Below are 18,517 nucleotides of genomic sequence, written 5' to 3' on the forward strand. Positions count from 1 at the left end.
CATAAAACACAAATTACAAAGAACAATAGACAAATGAAAAAAAAGTGTTTGTTACTGTATTTGTGGAAGAAACTGAACTAAAGCCATCTGTGTACACAGAAATTTTCAAGAAGAAATGCACATGCTCTAGTACAAGAAATTATGATGCAGCACCAGTTACATAAGCAAAAAGTTAAAAGAGTGGCTCTTGGAGCATGCTGTAACAATCTTCATCAAGCATGTCAAACAAACTGAAACAAAACTTTCATGCAACATGTACATATTTAGTTCAACATAAAGACAACAGGGCATCTCCAGATATTGAATCCCAACCCCAGAACGGCACCAACTTGGTTCCTAGTTTGGCCCACTTTCAGACTCCCTGTCCTTTAGCACTGACCTGAACACCAAACAAGATTTTTGTTGTTGTTATTTTAGCATTCCTTTTCTGACACTGTTGGCTAATCAGAATGATGAGGATGAATGATGATATGATTAAAGTGATGCACTCATTCCCTGACCATGATTTGAACCTGCTATCGTAGCACTATGCCAACCAGTCCACAAGGTGGTAAGCTCAACACGAAGCAAGAGTATATTCATGTAACAAACTAGGTTTACCACACAGATTTTCCCAGAGACATAAATTGGCAGACATTTCTTCTCAAACATTCCTCCCCCACATGTTCCAAGAGATAAGCAAAATAATTTGAATATGTTTTCAGCCTTGTCACACATCTGTACCTCAATAGCATAAATCTTTGCCGAAAACAGCTGAAAAAATGTGTGCTGCATCAAAGAATAATAAGCCTGGATCAGCAACAGACGCCACTTCACAAGATTGGAACGAAAATAAAGATCAAGCTAATTTATTTATTGATATTCCAGTACAACAAAAGCATTTTAAACCAGAAAGGAATAATAGTCAATATGTTCAGAACTATACTCTTTGCGGTGTCTGTTGCAACAAATTAGTCTGAATGGCCATGCTCCTTTTGTTGTAATTATCATATTTTGGAATTGTGCAGATCCACGAGTTTTGGTGAATCAAATAATTATGTTCGAGAGATTGGGTGATACAGTCGGTAGGGTGTATAAGACAGGTCTTATTCCCAGGGTGCACAACATCGGATGTGAATACATATGAAGCAGCTTTAGGGTTCACCCAGCTAATAAAATGGGTGCCTGGGAGGGAGGCAATTGGAGCAGTGTTGGTCACACCACCACCCCATATGGCAGAGATTGTGAGTGCGTGGAGCTCTATAATCTGTCCCAGCTTTCTCCGGAGAAAGGCCCCACCGAAATTGAGTGGGCAGAGCAAAGCCGTACACGTTGCAGTGAAGGATGGTAACTGCACAAACATTTTCCCCCTCCTTGCAATCCCATTCCCTCTCACGTGCTCACTGCTGGAGCTGTCTCGCATCACTACTTGCAAGGGCTAGTTTTCGTTCGCTTGTTCCAGAGATAGAGGGGACAGATTATACATTCACAGCAACTAGCAATGTGCTTCACTCTTGCCTTTTTGTTAGGTATATTTTGTAATAGCAATTACTACAACTTACACAGTGGGATATGTAAAAAGAATTGCCACTCATGGTTAATTATGCTACCATCAAATGTGAGCAACGATTATCATGTTGCACTCAGGTGGCTAACGTTAGCTCAGAGAATGGGACAGTCCAGTTTAGAGGCATGTCTGGGTCGTCCTGTCAATATTATTAAAAAGCCACTATTTGTCCCATTTTATAAAAGTCTAGGAGTGGGCATGAACCAAATCTAAATTTGAGAGAAATTTCATGCTAAAAAAAATGTTGATTAAATTTTTAAACTAGCATCATGGCCACCAAGAAAGTTCGAGCAGACAGATGTATTGTGTTGTGTGTATTCTGTTATCTGTAGAGCAATGAAGAAGCATGGTCAAAAAGCATACATGTAGTTCCAATACAGTGCAGCAAAATAATTTGAATTCCTGCATCTTGACATGAAGTCAAAAGACAAATATCGCTTTGTGTGTCAGATATGTAGGGAGTTTTATCAGCGTTTGAGGAAGAATAAAGTTGTTCTCAAGGAGATTAGTTCTTCTGATAAATACTTCTGCCACTTCTCAACTTCAGCATAGGACTAACATCAAAGGTTGATCAAAAGGAACCAGAAACACTATGCAAGTCATACAGATTTTACCAATTAATACCTCTTGACAATGAGGAAATCATATTTCAATTATTGTTTATGTTGTATAATTTATGTCATCTATTCTTTAATAAATAACATTGATAACAATACGTTAATAATAGCAATAATTTTATAGTTAGGCCTAACTGATTTTACAAGGGAGTGGGGGGTAAACTGACCTCCTTGGGTCAAAATATTATGGTCACCCTAGCTCAGAGGCATGCAAGCAAAACAGCAAGAGCAAAAAATTATGCAAAAATTAAGGGTGGCTCCATTGGTAGAGGAATGGCACAGTATGTCAAGAGACCGGGGTTCAAATCATGTAAACCCACATTTTCCACTGGAATCTTCATGTAGTACAATTCCTGTGTGTGTAAAACAGTAAGGTCATTTACATCTCTACACATGGAGAAACTATGCAATGATGAAGTCAACAGTGTTTCAAAGGTAACAGATCCCTTTGCAGTATCACAAACAATTTGAGACAGGTAAATCAGCATGCCCATGCTCCTTTTGTTGTAATTATAGTATATTGGAATTATGCATATTCAAGAGTTTTGGTGAATCAAATACAGTTATCAAGAGTTTTGGTGAATCAAATACAGTTAATGTTAGGTTAACATAATATATTAACAAAAAATCAAGCTAAACCAGGGCTAGCTTGGTAGCTCATTTGCTAGAACAATGGCAAGGTATGCCAGAAACCCAGGTTTGACCATGCATTTTTTCACTGGCATATCTACGTTCTTTCAAGTTTGGATTTGTCCAGTTGATGAGGCACATCTCTTGTGCCTAAATTGTATGCAGTGTGGAATGGGGAAATAGTGATTCAGGCATGCTGCTCAATGCCAAACCTAACACCATCCACTGAGGTCTCCTTAAAAATGTATTTTCGAGAATGTACTTTCTCTTTTCCAAGTGCTGACAAAGTATTGCTCAGTGGCATGTACACTTCTATTCAGATAAAATCACACATTCTTCAACTGCCCAACCCTATGAAGTGTGTCCCTACCATGCCTTCGGCTCCAGGATGCCGAAGGCATCTTTTAACTTTTCTCCAGAGATTTTACCTGTGCATGTGACCTGCAGCCACCCTCCATTGTGAGGAAATTGGGGAGCTCCAAATAAGTAGTGTAACCTGATCATAGAAACCTACAACGACTGGGAGTTGATCATGGTGACCACACATCACCCTGTAACTGGTTGGATGATCTCCCACCTCAAGGTGGGAGTGAGGCCCTGGCCCTTACAGGCTTCTGCACCATGGGTAATTATAACCTATGAAGTGTGCCACTTTACGTGAACAGGAGTGAACAACAGACCTATTCTTTCCCCTGACATTGTGCATTCACTAACTTGTCTCAAGATTCCTAAAAATATTTTTTTGGTGAACAACCAACCTGCAGCAAGGACATATTTTCATGTCTAAAAATCTTGTAGGCAGAATAATTTCATATCTTTAAAAAATGACACTGTATTTGCTATATAATCATATTTTTTTAAAATGTTCCACATGTTCGAAACGTCATATTTAGACCTATCTTTCAACCTGCCAAGAGTGGCAGTGCCAACTGAGTGAAATTATACCCTCTTTCAACATGCATCAAATCTCATTCCGTGTGATACTTCTATGACAAAGTCAAAAGCTTGGTGCTGAACTTTTAACTTGTACCCCTTCAGCTTTCTTTGTTCTTTTTACAACACAGGTCAATTTCTTAGTATTGCTATAATCACAAAAGTTACACATATCTGTACACACTGGACTTGTGCACGTACAGCAGTGACTTCATTATGACATCACCAAAATCACAAAGTTAACACCTTATTCAAGATTCCAACAATACTCAAAAGCAATCAAAGGAATTGCTTTCAGGAACAACAGGAAAGAAAAGTTTTCTGCTTTTTACAAGTAACTGCATCACAGATACTCTTTTTGAATGCTATAACCTGAGACCTGCATAATTTGCATATAAAAGTAAAAAATTGCACATAAAAATCACAAAAATTGCCATTTCAAATCATTTGCCATCTATAAATTTTTAAAACACAATTGTAATTGTGTTCTCTGGAGTGTCCATGAAAAATACAAAAATTGCCACGACAAAATAGTCTCGCATTCCCTCAGTTTCCATGACAATGTTGTGCCCATCATGTTTTGAAATCTCAATATTGGGAAAGTAAGGACAATACAAATACATAACCATCAGTTTCCAGTGTCTAAAAGCCAGTACGTTTGAACACTAAAACAAGAATTGGTACTAACATTAATATATAAAACATTAAAACCTTATCACTTAATAAATTCAAGCTTCTGATCAGTAATTTCTTTATTTACACAGTCTACACAAAAAATGTTCAATTTAGAACCAAAAAAATATGAAATACATAAAAATTGTTTCTTAAAGTGTGAAAAACAAATAGTGCGTTATCTGATTGACAGGATCATAATGGTTAGACAGCAAGGCAAGAAAAGGAGTTAGCATTTGTGAAGTTTTCATGAAAAAAAATAATAGATTAACCGAGCAGGTGGATAACTACGGTACATATTAATAGGAGGATGAAAACAAAAGGAAGTCATGGATTAGGAGAGAGAAATTACTCTTAAAGAGTTCCTGTAAAAGATCTCTGCAATTGTTGATATACACTACTCCAACAACATAAAGAGAAGATACATGTGGACATCCTCCAAGGACAATAAAGTATGCCAGATAGACTATATCTTGATAGTCACAAGCAGTTCAGGGTTCTAATGAACTCACAAAGTAAATACGATTGTTACAACCCAGAAGTGTGAATTACTGTACAAAAGAGCATCCAAAATTGTCTGAAGAATGAAAGAAACTTTCCCTGGAGCTGCTGTAAATTCAGATAAGTGTCCTCCTGGAGGGTGAAATAAAAGCTCATTCAAAGGCCAGATGAAGAAGAAACCTGACATTAAAACTTATAAAAAGCTTACAGAAAGCAGCAGAAGAAACAATAGGGTATAGCAAAAGGAGGACAACAAAACAACAGGAAACATAACCAGCTAAGAGAAATTGATAAGGCAAAAGAACAATGAAGCAAAAATGTGAAGAATATGAGAAACTAGAAAAAAGGGAAAGGTATGATTTGATGTACCGCAAAACAAACTATATGAAAATAGTGCAGATGCTAAAAGATCATAAAAGTTGTGAAACCACAGATATAAATCAGGAATACGAATTTATACTATGTAGAAGAGCTATACAATGAAAGGATAATATGAAAATGATCACCTTCTTATAGAAAATGAAGCACAGAGAAATGAAGAACGGAAAGGCAACAGGAGTGGTGAGGTGAGGGAAAGTTACACTTTTACACCTACACTTATGTAATGAAATCTATGAGAAAGACCCAAAGACTTCACGGAAGATTTGGTTCCTCTACCGAAGAAAGCATCAGGAAACTGAAGTTCTGAATACAGAAAAATCAACCTGACAACACCCTCAGTAAAAAGGCTTCTACAAGTATTAAACAAATGTTTATACACTAAGGTTGATGGAGTGTTAGAAGAATAGTTTGTTTTCAGGAGAGGAAATGGGCTGAGCCAATACCAATGTATCGGTATCGTAAGTGGCTAGAAGAGCGGGCAAGATCTGTCCTTGTCAAAGGATCATTCACCTATCCTTGTGACTTGGGGGTCCAACACAGGAAGTTCCATGTAGATTTCCGAGAAATGCTGTACGCTCCTGGGAAGCAGATGACAAGATCAAAGGCAATAACGTGCGTGTTTTCAAAACCAGCTTTATCATCATCCTGGGCTGATCCCGGAGTTCATCGTCACTGTGGGGAGGGAGGGTTGAGGATTCCTACCCTTCTGTCTACGTCTTTTGTGTGGCTACTGGCCGATACAGACACTGCACAGATTTGTTTTTAGAAGAGCATAAACAGAGCCGGACGAATGAGTATTATTGTATATTTTTACACAATTTTCCTCCTTCAAGTCCACCCAAATAAGAATGTTGTTTACATGAAACTGAAGTAGGGACACTTACAATTATACACCAATTTTTCAGTGTAAAAAGGCTTGCAACATTTCAAAAAATTCTTATTATTTCTTTTGCATCCTCTGGATCTAGAAAGAAGTCCACATAAAATGTCACAAGACATTTTAAATTAATGCTATATGAGAATAATTGGGAAAATATAATGTAACTAATAGAATGTGACATGATGCATTGTTATGACTCGCTAACTAGTCTTTGTTATTTTAAACTGGAATTATACAAGTACCAGTATCGGAATGGGCCTAGTTTATAGCATTTGTACGTAGATATGGAGAAAGCATTTGATTAGAATGGCAGAGATACTGAAAAAAAAATGTTCAGATTGGAAAGAGAAGATGAGTCAGTTAAGCAATATATATTAGGGTGGATCAAATGAAAACAGAACAGGGGCCAGAGAATGAAATGAACAAGGTTTATTTTAAACGTAATCTCCAGTTACACAAGGGTGCCACTGTTTCACCAAGCGGTGAATACCCTGCTCATAGAACTCATTTGGCTGAGATCAGAACCAGTTATGAACAAAGTCCAAGTGGAAGCGCCGACTCTTCAATGCCTTTTTCAACGGACCAAAGATATGGAAGTCACATGGTGATATGGCAAGTGTTCCAACACTGTCTACCCAAAACGTTGCCAACGTGTTCTTTGTAACAGCTGAGTTATGTGGCTGTGCGTTGTTATGTAGCAATATCGCTCCAGAGGACAACAGGCCGCTTCTCCGACGATACTGCTGCCTGATCGCCTATGCATATCACATGCTCATGCACTATTATCTAGGGCGAGTCCATTATGCAGTAGGGGTTTCCTTCCTTACCTCCCACTCTACCTCTACACAGGGTTGTTGCCAGACACATACATAAATATAACCCAATACATCCACTCTTCAGTTTTCATTTGATCCAACCTCATACATCAGACAATGAGTTAAACTGAGAATACAAGATGGAAGTGAAATTGTGAGAGTAGTAGTACAAGAATGCTGCCTATCATTTGTGTTATTCAATATCTACGTAGTAGTAGTAAAGAACTGTTTCTAGAATAAGGGTGGGGTAACAATTAGAGGAAGAAGAATAAAATAAATAAATGTACAAGATTTGAAAACATGGTCTGGTTAGCAAGAAGACAAAAGGAAGGTGGACAGCAGGCATCTAGCCAGGGGGAGGGTCTGAAATCCAACAAATATAATGTAAATAGTGTATAGAGGTAATTAATTCCTTCTTGCATAATAAGTTGTAATATACTGAGAAATTTATCTTCAAGGCTTCTACCCACCCATCCCCCTTTTTCACCATTAAATGGCAGCTACTGATAAGGGATGAAGCCCTCCCAAAATAAAATTCTGGCTACAGCCATGGTGGAGTGTGTGAGAGGGCTTAAATGTCCAGTGTGAGATGTTCAGAATTAAAAATAAAACAAAGTCAATGGCTATTGTGAACAAATCCAGGCAAATCAAACACAAGATTGAGGCAAAGGATTTGAAGAAGATAACAGTTTCAGATACATTGGTACATAAGACGCAACATGAGGTGCAATCAGGAAATCAAAATCTAAATAGCAATGACAAAGGAAGCCTTTAATATAATAAGTGTGTTTTATGCACTTTGAGCAAAGAATTACAGAAGACAGTAATGACATGTTTTGTGTGGAGTGTAGCATGAATGCCAGGAAGAAATGAAAATGACTAGAAGCATTAGAAATGTTGCTATGGTGAAACATACAGGAAAAGAAAAGAACTAATGGCTAAGGAAGACCTGCTTGCTAGAAGATGCACTGGAAGGAATGGTTAATGGAGTAAATAAGATATCAGATGATATTAGAATAAACAAATTCAACAAGAAATGAGGTGTTACAAGATCGGAAACCCTGGAAGTTGCAGAGGACAATGAAAAAAAAGTTTTGCACTATTTTTATAAACTCACCATTGACATGCTTGTATTCAGGTCGTCAAGCCATTTGCTTTCAGAAAGCCTGATGCTGTATTCAATGCAAAAGAATCAGCTTCAATTATCTTTTTTGGCCCCTTTTAAAACATGCATAAATGACTCCCGCTTTGAAAAAAAACTTATTTTTTTCACATTATTGTGCATTAAAATGGAATCTCGACAATCGTGATATTTAAATTACAAAGCTTGCACATCAGGTTTTGATTCTGGGTTAGAGAAGCCTTTACTATTGAACTCGCATGTGTAAACTCAGGGTGGCTACAAACAAGCAGAAATGAAATTCCCTGACTTTTCCAGGTTTTCCAGGACAAAATTTACATTCTTCCCTGACAATTACAAATTAAACTAAATCCATGTTTTTGCAAATTGAAATAATAATCCAGGTATGGATTTGTTAAGTACCAATATTATCTTCTATGAAATTGACTCAATTTCTCTATTCTCTATGATTTGAATTCAAACTGCAAAATAGTGAATTTGGAAAATTATTACAATTCACAAGCTAGGGAAGGATTACGGAATTTTGTCATATGCAGTAAGTTTAAAATAAAATACTTGATTATTTTTAAAGTTACGACTTTAAAGTTATGAAATTAGAGTGAAGTGTGATTGATTAAGAAATACAATTTGTAATTTATCAGTCTCCTTATACATTCTCGGTATTATATGTTGATATTTCCACTGAGGTTTGGAACCCTCTGCTTGCAAGAACCATGAGTGCGGACTCATTTTTCAATGCATAAAGCTCTCTTCCCTGTAAAGCAAACAACTTAACTCTTTCATATAAGTGAAACAATTGAATCGAACAAAATAAAGTGTCATATTTCCTTACATTATCAATGGGATTTCTGCTTCAGTACAGTATACCCAAGTACTGTGAAACTGACAACATGCAGTTATACCATTACTGCTGTCGAAAAGGGTATGTAGGTTGCCTATTAGAAATTTAACGCAAGGAATTTATAGAATTGCATTGTATAGGTACCTGATTTAGCTAATCAAACACTAAAACAGGAACACTCTAATAATAAAAGCTTCTGAAAGTTCATATACGAGGGGCATCCTGAAAAAAGCTCCAATGGTCCCTATACGCAGCACTGGTGGTCAGAGATACACACACACCCATGCAGGCAGGAAGAAGTCGCATGTAGCAGTAATCTGGTACAGTTGCAATGCAGCCGTTTTAGGACAGTTCTAGCTTAAAGATTGCAGCTCTCATACAGTCTCCCACTGACTGCGATGTAGCCTACGTGTAGTAATCAGAGCCACCAGCAATCATGTGAGGTGTGCAGACCGGACGTCGTGAGTGATAGTATGGTCAGACGATGGTGCAGACAATTCACAGAAGGCCAATCGAATGTGCACAACCCCATACAGCTGAGTACACACGGGCCCTTTGCATCACTTCGGGTGAGAGATCTTGGACCACTCCCTGTACAGCCCTGGCCTTGAATGTACCGACTTTCATCTCTTTGTTTAACTGAAGAGGTTTCTAGCAGGGCAAGGATTTGACAGCTACACTGCGGTAGAGATAGTTCCAGTCTTTGCTGTCAGACACATATACCATGGGCATACAAAATTTAGTGCCATGCTACTACAAATACCAGAATAACGGTGGTGATTATGCCGAAAATTAGGTTAAGACTCACTGTTACTAACGCAATAAATTACAACTTATATTCAGGTTTTATTTATGCCTAATCGGTAGGGACCTTTTTTTTTCAAATTGGTGTATTTTCTTATTTTTTTTATTTTTTACTATACGGTGTTATTTTTCTCAAAATTCACATTTTCATTTTAGCGCATTTTCTAGCAAATATCTGAAATTATTCCTTCATGGTATTTTTAAACTACTGTTTCAAATTTTAAGTCACATGGCTTACGCCTCTTCGTGAGCGTTTGATATCTTGAAAGTTCTTTTGCGAAAGTTATTTTCCATACCCCTTTTTTAGCCTTGCAGGGAGGGGAGGGATCCCCAAAGGCTAAGGGAAGGATACCCTGACAGAAAACCAAGGGTGGGGCAGACTCGTAAGGCATAGTGAAGCCAGCTGCCCTACGAGAGTAAACCCTAAACAAATCCTGGTCCTCCAAGAATAAGGGTTGGGCGTGGGGCCGACAACCCCATCCCACAAAAGGAACCACGTTACGAGACCTCAAAGAAATGTAGCCGGACAGATCTACCAACGACGGACTGGCGTGAACAATGGACAAGCGAATTATGGAAAGGGAAGGGATCTATATGCAGGGAGCTGGAATGTGCTATCTTTGTATAGGGCAGGTGCATTGAGGATGTAGCTGGATCAACTAAATAATTATAAGCCTGCGATAGTGGCATTGCAAGAAGTACGTTGGATCGGAAAAGGAGTTTTGGAAAAGAGAGAAGCAACTGTCTTCTATAGCTGTGATGAAAGGCTGCATATGCTAGGAACTGGGTTTATAATACATAAACAACTACAACATCTAGTGATAGGATTTAAAGCTATAAGTTCAAGATTATCGACATTAAGAGTTAAAGGAGAGTTCTTTAATTACAGTATAATCAATGCACATGCACCCACGGAAGTATCCACAGATGATGTAAAACAAGATTTCTATGATGCGTTAGAGAAAGCATATGATGATTGCCCAAAAAATGACATAAAAATAGTAATTGGAGACTTTAATGCCCAGATAGGCATTGAAGACGTCTATCAACCAACAATTGGTAAACAAAGTATGCATAAAGCAACAAATAACAACGGTATGAGGCTAATAATGTTTGCAGCATCTCGGAATCAAGTAATAACAACAACTCTGTTCCAGCACAAGGATATTCATAAAATAACATGGAGAGCTCCGGATGGAAAAACTTACAATCAAATTGACCACATGCTGATAGATTGTAGACATAGATCAGATACCATTGATGTTAGATCTTTTAGAGGGGCTAATATCGATTCCGACCATTATTTGATTATGGGAAGGATTAGAGCAAGAATATCTAATAGCCGAAAAATGAAGGTGACTAGCCTGATTAAATTTAATGTCACGCAGTTAAGAAATCCAACGGTGGTTGAGAGGTACAGAAGTAAACTACAAGAGGGATTTGTCGGGATGAAACCGGCAGAAGTGGAAAATGTAGATGAGAGGTGGGATAGATATAAGCTGAGGATCAGTAATGTAGCAAAGGAAATACTTGAAACACAAAAGCCAGTAAAGAAAGAAACGTGGTTCGATGAGGAATGTCAAAATGTAACCAAAGAAAAGAATGATGTATATAAGAGGATGCAGCAAAGAAGTGCAACAAGGAGAGCTAGGGATGAATATCAAGAGAAAAGAAGGATTGAGAAGAAAGTCCATAGGAAAAAAAAAGGGAATGGATGAAGCAAGAGATGAAGCAGTTGGAAAGCCTGCATGAGCAGAAGAATGTAAGACAGATGTATAAGCTGGTAAATAATACAAAAGATGTTTTTAAACCAAGGACAACAGTCTGTAGAAATGAAACAGGCGATATAATTAGTGACAGTAGTGAAATTTTAGAAAGATGGAGAAGGCATTTTAATGATGTATTGAATGGCAGTGCAGATATGCTCGAAGAAGGGTTAAATGAAGAAGAGGAAGGAGAAGAGGGCATAGAAAGTCCAAAGTTAGATGAAGTATGGGAGGCAGTCAAGATATTGAAAAATAGTAAAGCACCTGGTATAGATAACTTGCAAGCAGAGCTGCTTAAGCATGGAGGCGAGAGTGTCATTAGAGGCTTGAAGGAAATAATAAACATAATCTGGAAAAAGGGACAGATGCCAAGTGAATGGAGGACGGGTATATCATAGTACCTATCCACAAGAAAGGGGACATGATGGAGTGTGCAAACTATCGTGGAATTACATTGTTGAACGTTGCACATAAAGTATTTGCAAGAATTATATATAAAAGACTACTACCATATGTAGAAAAGTGCATTGGACCATATCAATGTGGGTTCAGGCCAGGAAAATCTACAATTAACCAGATATTCACCTTAAGGCAAATACTGGAGAAAACTCTGGAGTTTGGGATAGGAACGCACCATCTATTTCTTGATTTTAAATCTGCATACGATAGTATAAACAGGACCCAACTATATCTGGCAATGAAAGATCTTGGAATTCCAATAGGATTAATAAGAATGGTGAGGATAACTATGGAGGGCTCCAATAGTAAGATAAGAGTAGGAGGACAACTCTCAGAACCTGTTGAAATAGAAAATGGACTAAGACAAGGCGATGTACTGTCCTGTTTGTTGTTTAACATTGCCTTAGAGAAGGTTATACGGGAAGCTCGGGTGCAAATTAGGGGTACCATATATTAAAGTCAATCCAGATACTTGCATATGCAGATGATGTGGACATAGTAGAAGCATTTCTGGCCATAGAAAGGGAAGGAAAGAAGATGGGATTGGTGGTGAATGAAGGGAAGACTAAGTACATGGCAGCAGGCAAAGCACACGGATATAATCCATCACCGACCATAACAATGGCTAATTATACCTTTGATAGAGTGGATGCCTTTATCTACCTGGGTTCTGTTGTGACACATGAAAATGATTCACAGGAGGAAGTAAAGGCACGACCTATAGCAGCGAATAGGGCCTATTATGGACTACAGAGACATTTTAAGAGCACCATATTGTCCAGAAGAACGAAGTTAACACTTTACAAGACACTGATAAGACCTGTATTGATCTATACTGCGGAAACTTGGACCAGTTCAAGGAAAGATGAACAGCTGGTAGAGACCTTTGAAAGAAAGATATTACGAAGAATATTGGGACCAGTATGTGAGAATGGAAAATGGAGAAAGCGATTTAATAAGGAGCTCTACGACTTATATCAAGAACCAACAGTTATTGGTGTAATAAAGGCGGCTAGATTAAGATGGGCAGGTCATGTGATACGCATGAGTGATAGTGACCCTGCAAAGAGAGTGATGTTGGATAGCCCAGGTGGACAAAGGAAGCGAGGAAGGCCTAAACTAAGATGGGTGGATGGAGTGGATGAGGATGTACGGAAGCTCCAGTATAGAAATTGGAAAGTTGTGGCAAAAGGTAGAGATAGATGGAGACATATCACAGAGGAGGCCAAGGTTCATCAGTGGACTGTAGCGCCATAAGAAGAAGAAGAAGAAGTTTCAAATTGTAAGTCACATGGCTTACGCCTCTTCGTGAGCGTTTGATATCTTGAAAGTTCTTTTGCGAAAGTTATTTTCCATACCCCTTTTTTAATTTTAAGGTAAGGATTTTAGATAATGGAATTTTCCCCGTATATACTGAAGGGTGCATAATGACCATAAGTGGCAACACACCCAAAAAAATTGAAATCAATCAATCTCACGTGACAGATACCGATATATTATGGCACCAAAAATTAGCATTATCTTTTTTTGACTTGTCAGCATTACGTTTCCCAAAATTCGCATTTTTGTTTTAGAACATTTATCTGCCAAATATACCAAAACTTAATACTCCATTGTGCTTTTAAGCAATTATTTTAAATTGTAGATCACATGGTCTACGTATTTTCTTGACAGTTTGATATGTTGGAACAGATTTTTTAGGAAGTAAAAGTAAAGTGCTCCCCTGCACTTTTCCATGAAGGTGTATAAGGGTGTGGAGTTAGGGCCCCACACTTTCTTGATCACGGTTAAAGGTGGGGGTGATGTGATCAGCACCACGCTCCTGGCTACCTTTATCCCTCAAAGTTTCCTCAAGGTACCAGCTTCGTATGATGCTGGGTGGGTGCCGGAGCAGTTTGAATAGGTGGAAAACATCCCGGTTCTACCCCGCAGGGAATCGACCCCAGTCTCTTGCATAGTAGTCAGACGCCCTAACGACTGGGCTCCATTATTACTCGCTCGACAAATGCCGATGGAGCGCACTTAGCTTGGTAATTCAAAACATATCTCGTGCGACAAATACGAAGATGTGGTGGCCCCCATGTGACGGTAGATACGCACTCGATCTCCTGTTAGAACCCTGCCACTTTGCTCTGTGATGCAAATGGTTTTGATAGAAGTTGAAAAAATCGTGGGAAATACATGATTTAATGTGGCTGTCGGAATTATTCCATGTACGTATAACTCTATAGTTTACTTTTGAGTAAAATGTTGGAAAACTTGCATGTTCTATGTACACAAACATGGCCTAGAAAAGACAAGAATGTTGGATTTCAAGATATTTTTCGTTGTTTTAGGTAATTTCTTTAAAAAAAATCGCTAAAAACGCCAACAATTCACATTTTATGCCAAATTCGCATTATTTCGATATTTAGAAAGGGCGAAAAATGTGTCCAGACATCACTGCACATTCCTAAACATAATATCACAGCAATTACCATTTTTCACGGTTTTGGCGTTTGCGAAAAATCAATCAGAAATTACTTTCTGGCCACCCCTGGTAAAAATGGAAAGTGAAAATTTAGCAAGGCTGGCAGAAAAAAGTCCATTCTTGAAGAAAGTGATTTGCTTTTATGATTGACTGATTCGAGTAAATATGACATTAAAATATTTACATATTTATTATTAGTATTTTATTTCATAATATTGGACATTAATCTTACTCAGTGAAATATTAATGACCATCTCTCACGAGTTTAAACAGACAGGACAGAGAGTGGTGTTAATTTCATTTTTCATAGTTTCACATTTTAGCTCATTATTCAACTTGTATGACATACAAGAACATGAAACATGTTTCATTCTCTTTGGAATCGTTTGGAAACAAGTTTCAATCTTCTTTGAAGATAATACTAAGGTTTGCGCCTTCTCCCGAAAATAACGAGAGAAGAGGGGGGGCAAACTCCAGATTTTTATGATTTTTTTATTGAAATTCGGTGCTCACGCCCCCAAACCCCCCATCCTCGGTTTGGCGATCCTAATTGTACACGGTTGCATGCTATGATGTTTTAGCTGAAAAACAAAACTTATCCGAAGTAGATTGCTCCCATAGTGCCAGAGTTATAACAATTTTCCTCCAAAAATGCTAATTACATATTTTTCGTAAAAAAAAAATCACATTTTGGCTTATTATTCAACTTGTATGACACACAAGAACATGAAACATGTTTCATTCTCTTGAGAAATGTCCATTCTTTGAAAATAATACTAAAGTTCGCACCTTCTTCACAAATAGTGGGAGAAGTCGTGGTAACCTCCAGATTTTTATGGTTTTTTCATTGAAATTCGGGGGTCGCGCCCCCCAAACCCCCTTCCTCGGTTCAGCGTTCTGAATTGTACACGGTTGCATGCTATGATGTTTTAGCTGCAAAACAAAACTTATCCGAAGTAGATTGTTCCCATAGTGCCCGAGTTATAACAATTTTCCTCCAAAAATGCAAATTACCTATTTTTCTATAAAAATAAAAAAAAAACATTTTGGCTTATTATTCAACTTGTATGGCACCCAAGAACATGAAACATGTTTCATTCTCTTGAGAAAAGTCCATTCTTTGAAAAGAATACTAACATTTGCGCCTTCTCCCCAAAATAGCGGGAGAAGAGGGGGCAAACTCCAGATTTTTGTTTTTTCCATTGAAATTCGGGAGACGTGCCCCCTCCCCCCCAAGCCCACTTCCTTGGTCCGGTGTTCTAAATTGTACACGGTTGCATGCGCTGGTTGTTTTAGCTGCAAAACAAAAGTTATCCGAAGTAGATTGCTCCCATAGTGCCCGAGTTATAACAATTTTCGTCAAAAGAGTGTTCGAACTCAATGAAGACGATATTCCCTGACATTTCCCTGACTTTTTTTCTCACCTCCAATCCCCTGACATTTCCCGGTTTTCCAGGTCTGTCGCCACCCTGAAACTTTAAGTCTCCTATTCAAAATTTCAGTCACCTTCCACAAACAGAGACTTCAACTTGCAAGGAAACCAGTTAAACAAAGGCACACCTTTCAGACAGATTTGGGGCAATAGTATTGGACATAAGCTTCAAGATACTAGTAACAAGCACCTTGCTGGTAAAGCCATTTTCACCATTGCCACAAAATACAGCGCGATCCAAAAGTATAGAGAGCCACATCAGTGTAGTGTGTCGATGAAGCAAGCACACAATGGTTTCCAAAGCTATTTTTAAAAGTTATTTAGTTACAACACTTATAAAAGGAGGTGTTCAAACTAGTTGCTTTCGATGCGCACACATTTTTTATACATCTTTATTAAGACACCCACTAACTTAAGCTGGCAAGGGGGGGGGGGGTAGAAACCAGGTTTTACAGAGGTCCTGAGAGAAGACTCAAGAGTGAAGTGATAAGGGTCCTTGATTTATATTGTGTTTTTGCTAGTGTATTCAACTGAAAAAATTGTGTTATGGCTCAGCAAATGTTTTCTACTAAACAGGGTGTATCTATGATTCATGTGTGTTAAACTCAATCAGCACGTGAAGTTCAAACTTTCCTGGTATAAAAGTTCCATGTTATAGCTTGCCGATAGAGCAAATGCTGCAAGTGCCTCACTTGCCAATAGTGCAAACCCTGACACTGAGGCCTACACTTCAATGGGTTGCTCTGTATTGTGCAATTAACTACTTGCCAGGGCATGTAAACCAGGAGTAGAGAGACGCACATGCATATACTTTCTAAATACAACAAACTCAATTGCTTCAAATAAAAGATAGAAACAGGGATTCTTAATGAATGTCGAAACATTCATACGTTTTTTACACTGTTGCTAAAAGTTAATGGTCTCCTTATGTAAACCTCAAACAAGTGAACAATTTTTACTTATTTTTATCTGGCAACTGGTGCAAAGCTAGCTTGCTTTTAAAATGTCAATAGTATTCAATATTATAATCAAATAACTGTGAATCAGCCTCTTGGGCTGAAACGATCAGGTATCTCTGAATTGGCTATTTGGCACAGTCCATACCAAGACTTGGTGTTGCCACCAGGATCCTATGAACTGATCACATAAACTAAATATGGATTTAAACAGACCACGAAAGAATGGAACAAGTATACATCCACCAAGCATTCTGCAACCTCGGAAAAGGGCAAGGACCTTCCCACTTCCACTGACACAGTGTTACTAATTTTACTCTCTTCAAGAATTCGAGGAGTGTTGTTGTGCATAGACATGTTTTTGGGTAGTGTAAAATGTCGAAAGTTGTGCACAGCAGTGAGCGAAATTTGCTACTATGAATCATCGAGAAGTGTGAAGAGAAAAGACGGGTGGAATTATCCTCGCAATCAACCCCTAAAGAGAGCAGTATATCTAACGGGACTGTTAGTCATTGCTTAAAAAACTGAAAAAAGATTTACAAAACCCCTGACCAGAAATTGTCAACTCCTGGTAAACGGAGACGTGCTTGACAGAACACGATTGATATTGAAGACATGGATGAGAGTATAGTGCGATGGAAAATCCATCAACTGTACGTAGTGAAAAGAGAAGTTCTTACTATATTGAAACTTTTAGCCATTGCTAAGGAAGAAATTAATTATCAGGGGGGGAGGGGGAGAAACATACCATTCAATTCAAACCAATAAAGTCCCAAACACAAAAAGTAAGAAACTAGAGATTCAAGAATGGTTATTAAGAAATAACATCAGTTTCGATATAAAACAAAGTCAGAATTGTTGCGGAAAGTAAAAAATAATCTTCCCAATCTGGTATGTTGAGCTGTGGTATATTGAGCTGATACCATTTTGAAAACCTACAGCCCTACCAGGTCTTTAGATTTTCACTATATCACTGCGACTTGAACCCTATCGAGTACATACACCCGCCGCAAAATGACTTGAGACCTCATGTGAAATCTGCTGTAGTAAGCGGTCTATCACTTCGTAGCCTTGTATTTATGTTGTTTTGTTTCGAACACAGAATTGTTTCTGCATGAACGTACCTGGCAACAGTGTATTACTGCTGATAAGAGAGTTCATTTCATATTGTTAACTGACACAGGAAGGGTGATTTTCTGCTGTAGTGGTGATAAATTGCTGTGTTTTCGTGTGGTGCACTTTGCGTTGGATATTTTCCTACTGTATGTGTGTTGGATATATGTGACTACTGTACAGGCGTATTTGTGATATGCCGGGAAAGTACTTTAGTAGCATGGAAAAGGTCAGCATTATTGCATGGCGAACTGAAAACGTCCCGATAAAGACTATATGTAAACGAACAGGATGTACAAAATCAACCATAATGAAGGTACTGGCATCTGCCAGAGGACTGCCATTCCAAAGCACAAATTCGGTGGTGGGAGGCAAAGAAAGAAACAAATCCACAGACACTCTCCTAATGAGAGAAATAATGAAAAGCCCTCGACTGACAGCATCAGAACTAAGGAAATGAACCAGAGTCTGCTGGAAAACGTTACGTGTTCGCACGATCCAGCACAGATTACAGAAAGATGTGGATTTACCATGTCGTACTGCTGCTAGAAAGTCACTAC

At 38.3% G+C, this 18,517-nt stretch overlaps 1 protein-coding gene across 6 annotated transcripts in view; it reads right to left on the bottom strand.

Annotated features, from left to right (window-relative positions):
• Window positions 1-18,517, bottom strand: part of Hrb27C (Heterogeneous nuclear ribonucleoprotein at 27C) — a 140,793-nt gene that overhangs the window by 115,243 nt on the left and 7,033 nt on the right. The window lies entirely within an intron of this gene.

This window comes from Lepisma saccharinum, chromosome 3, assembly GCF_977018435.1.
Source record: "Lepisma saccharinum chromosome 3, izLepSacc3.1, whole genome shotgun sequence".
Lineage (NCBI taxonomy): Eukaryota > Metazoa > Arthropoda > Insecta > Zygentoma > Lepismatidae > Lepisma > Lepisma saccharinum.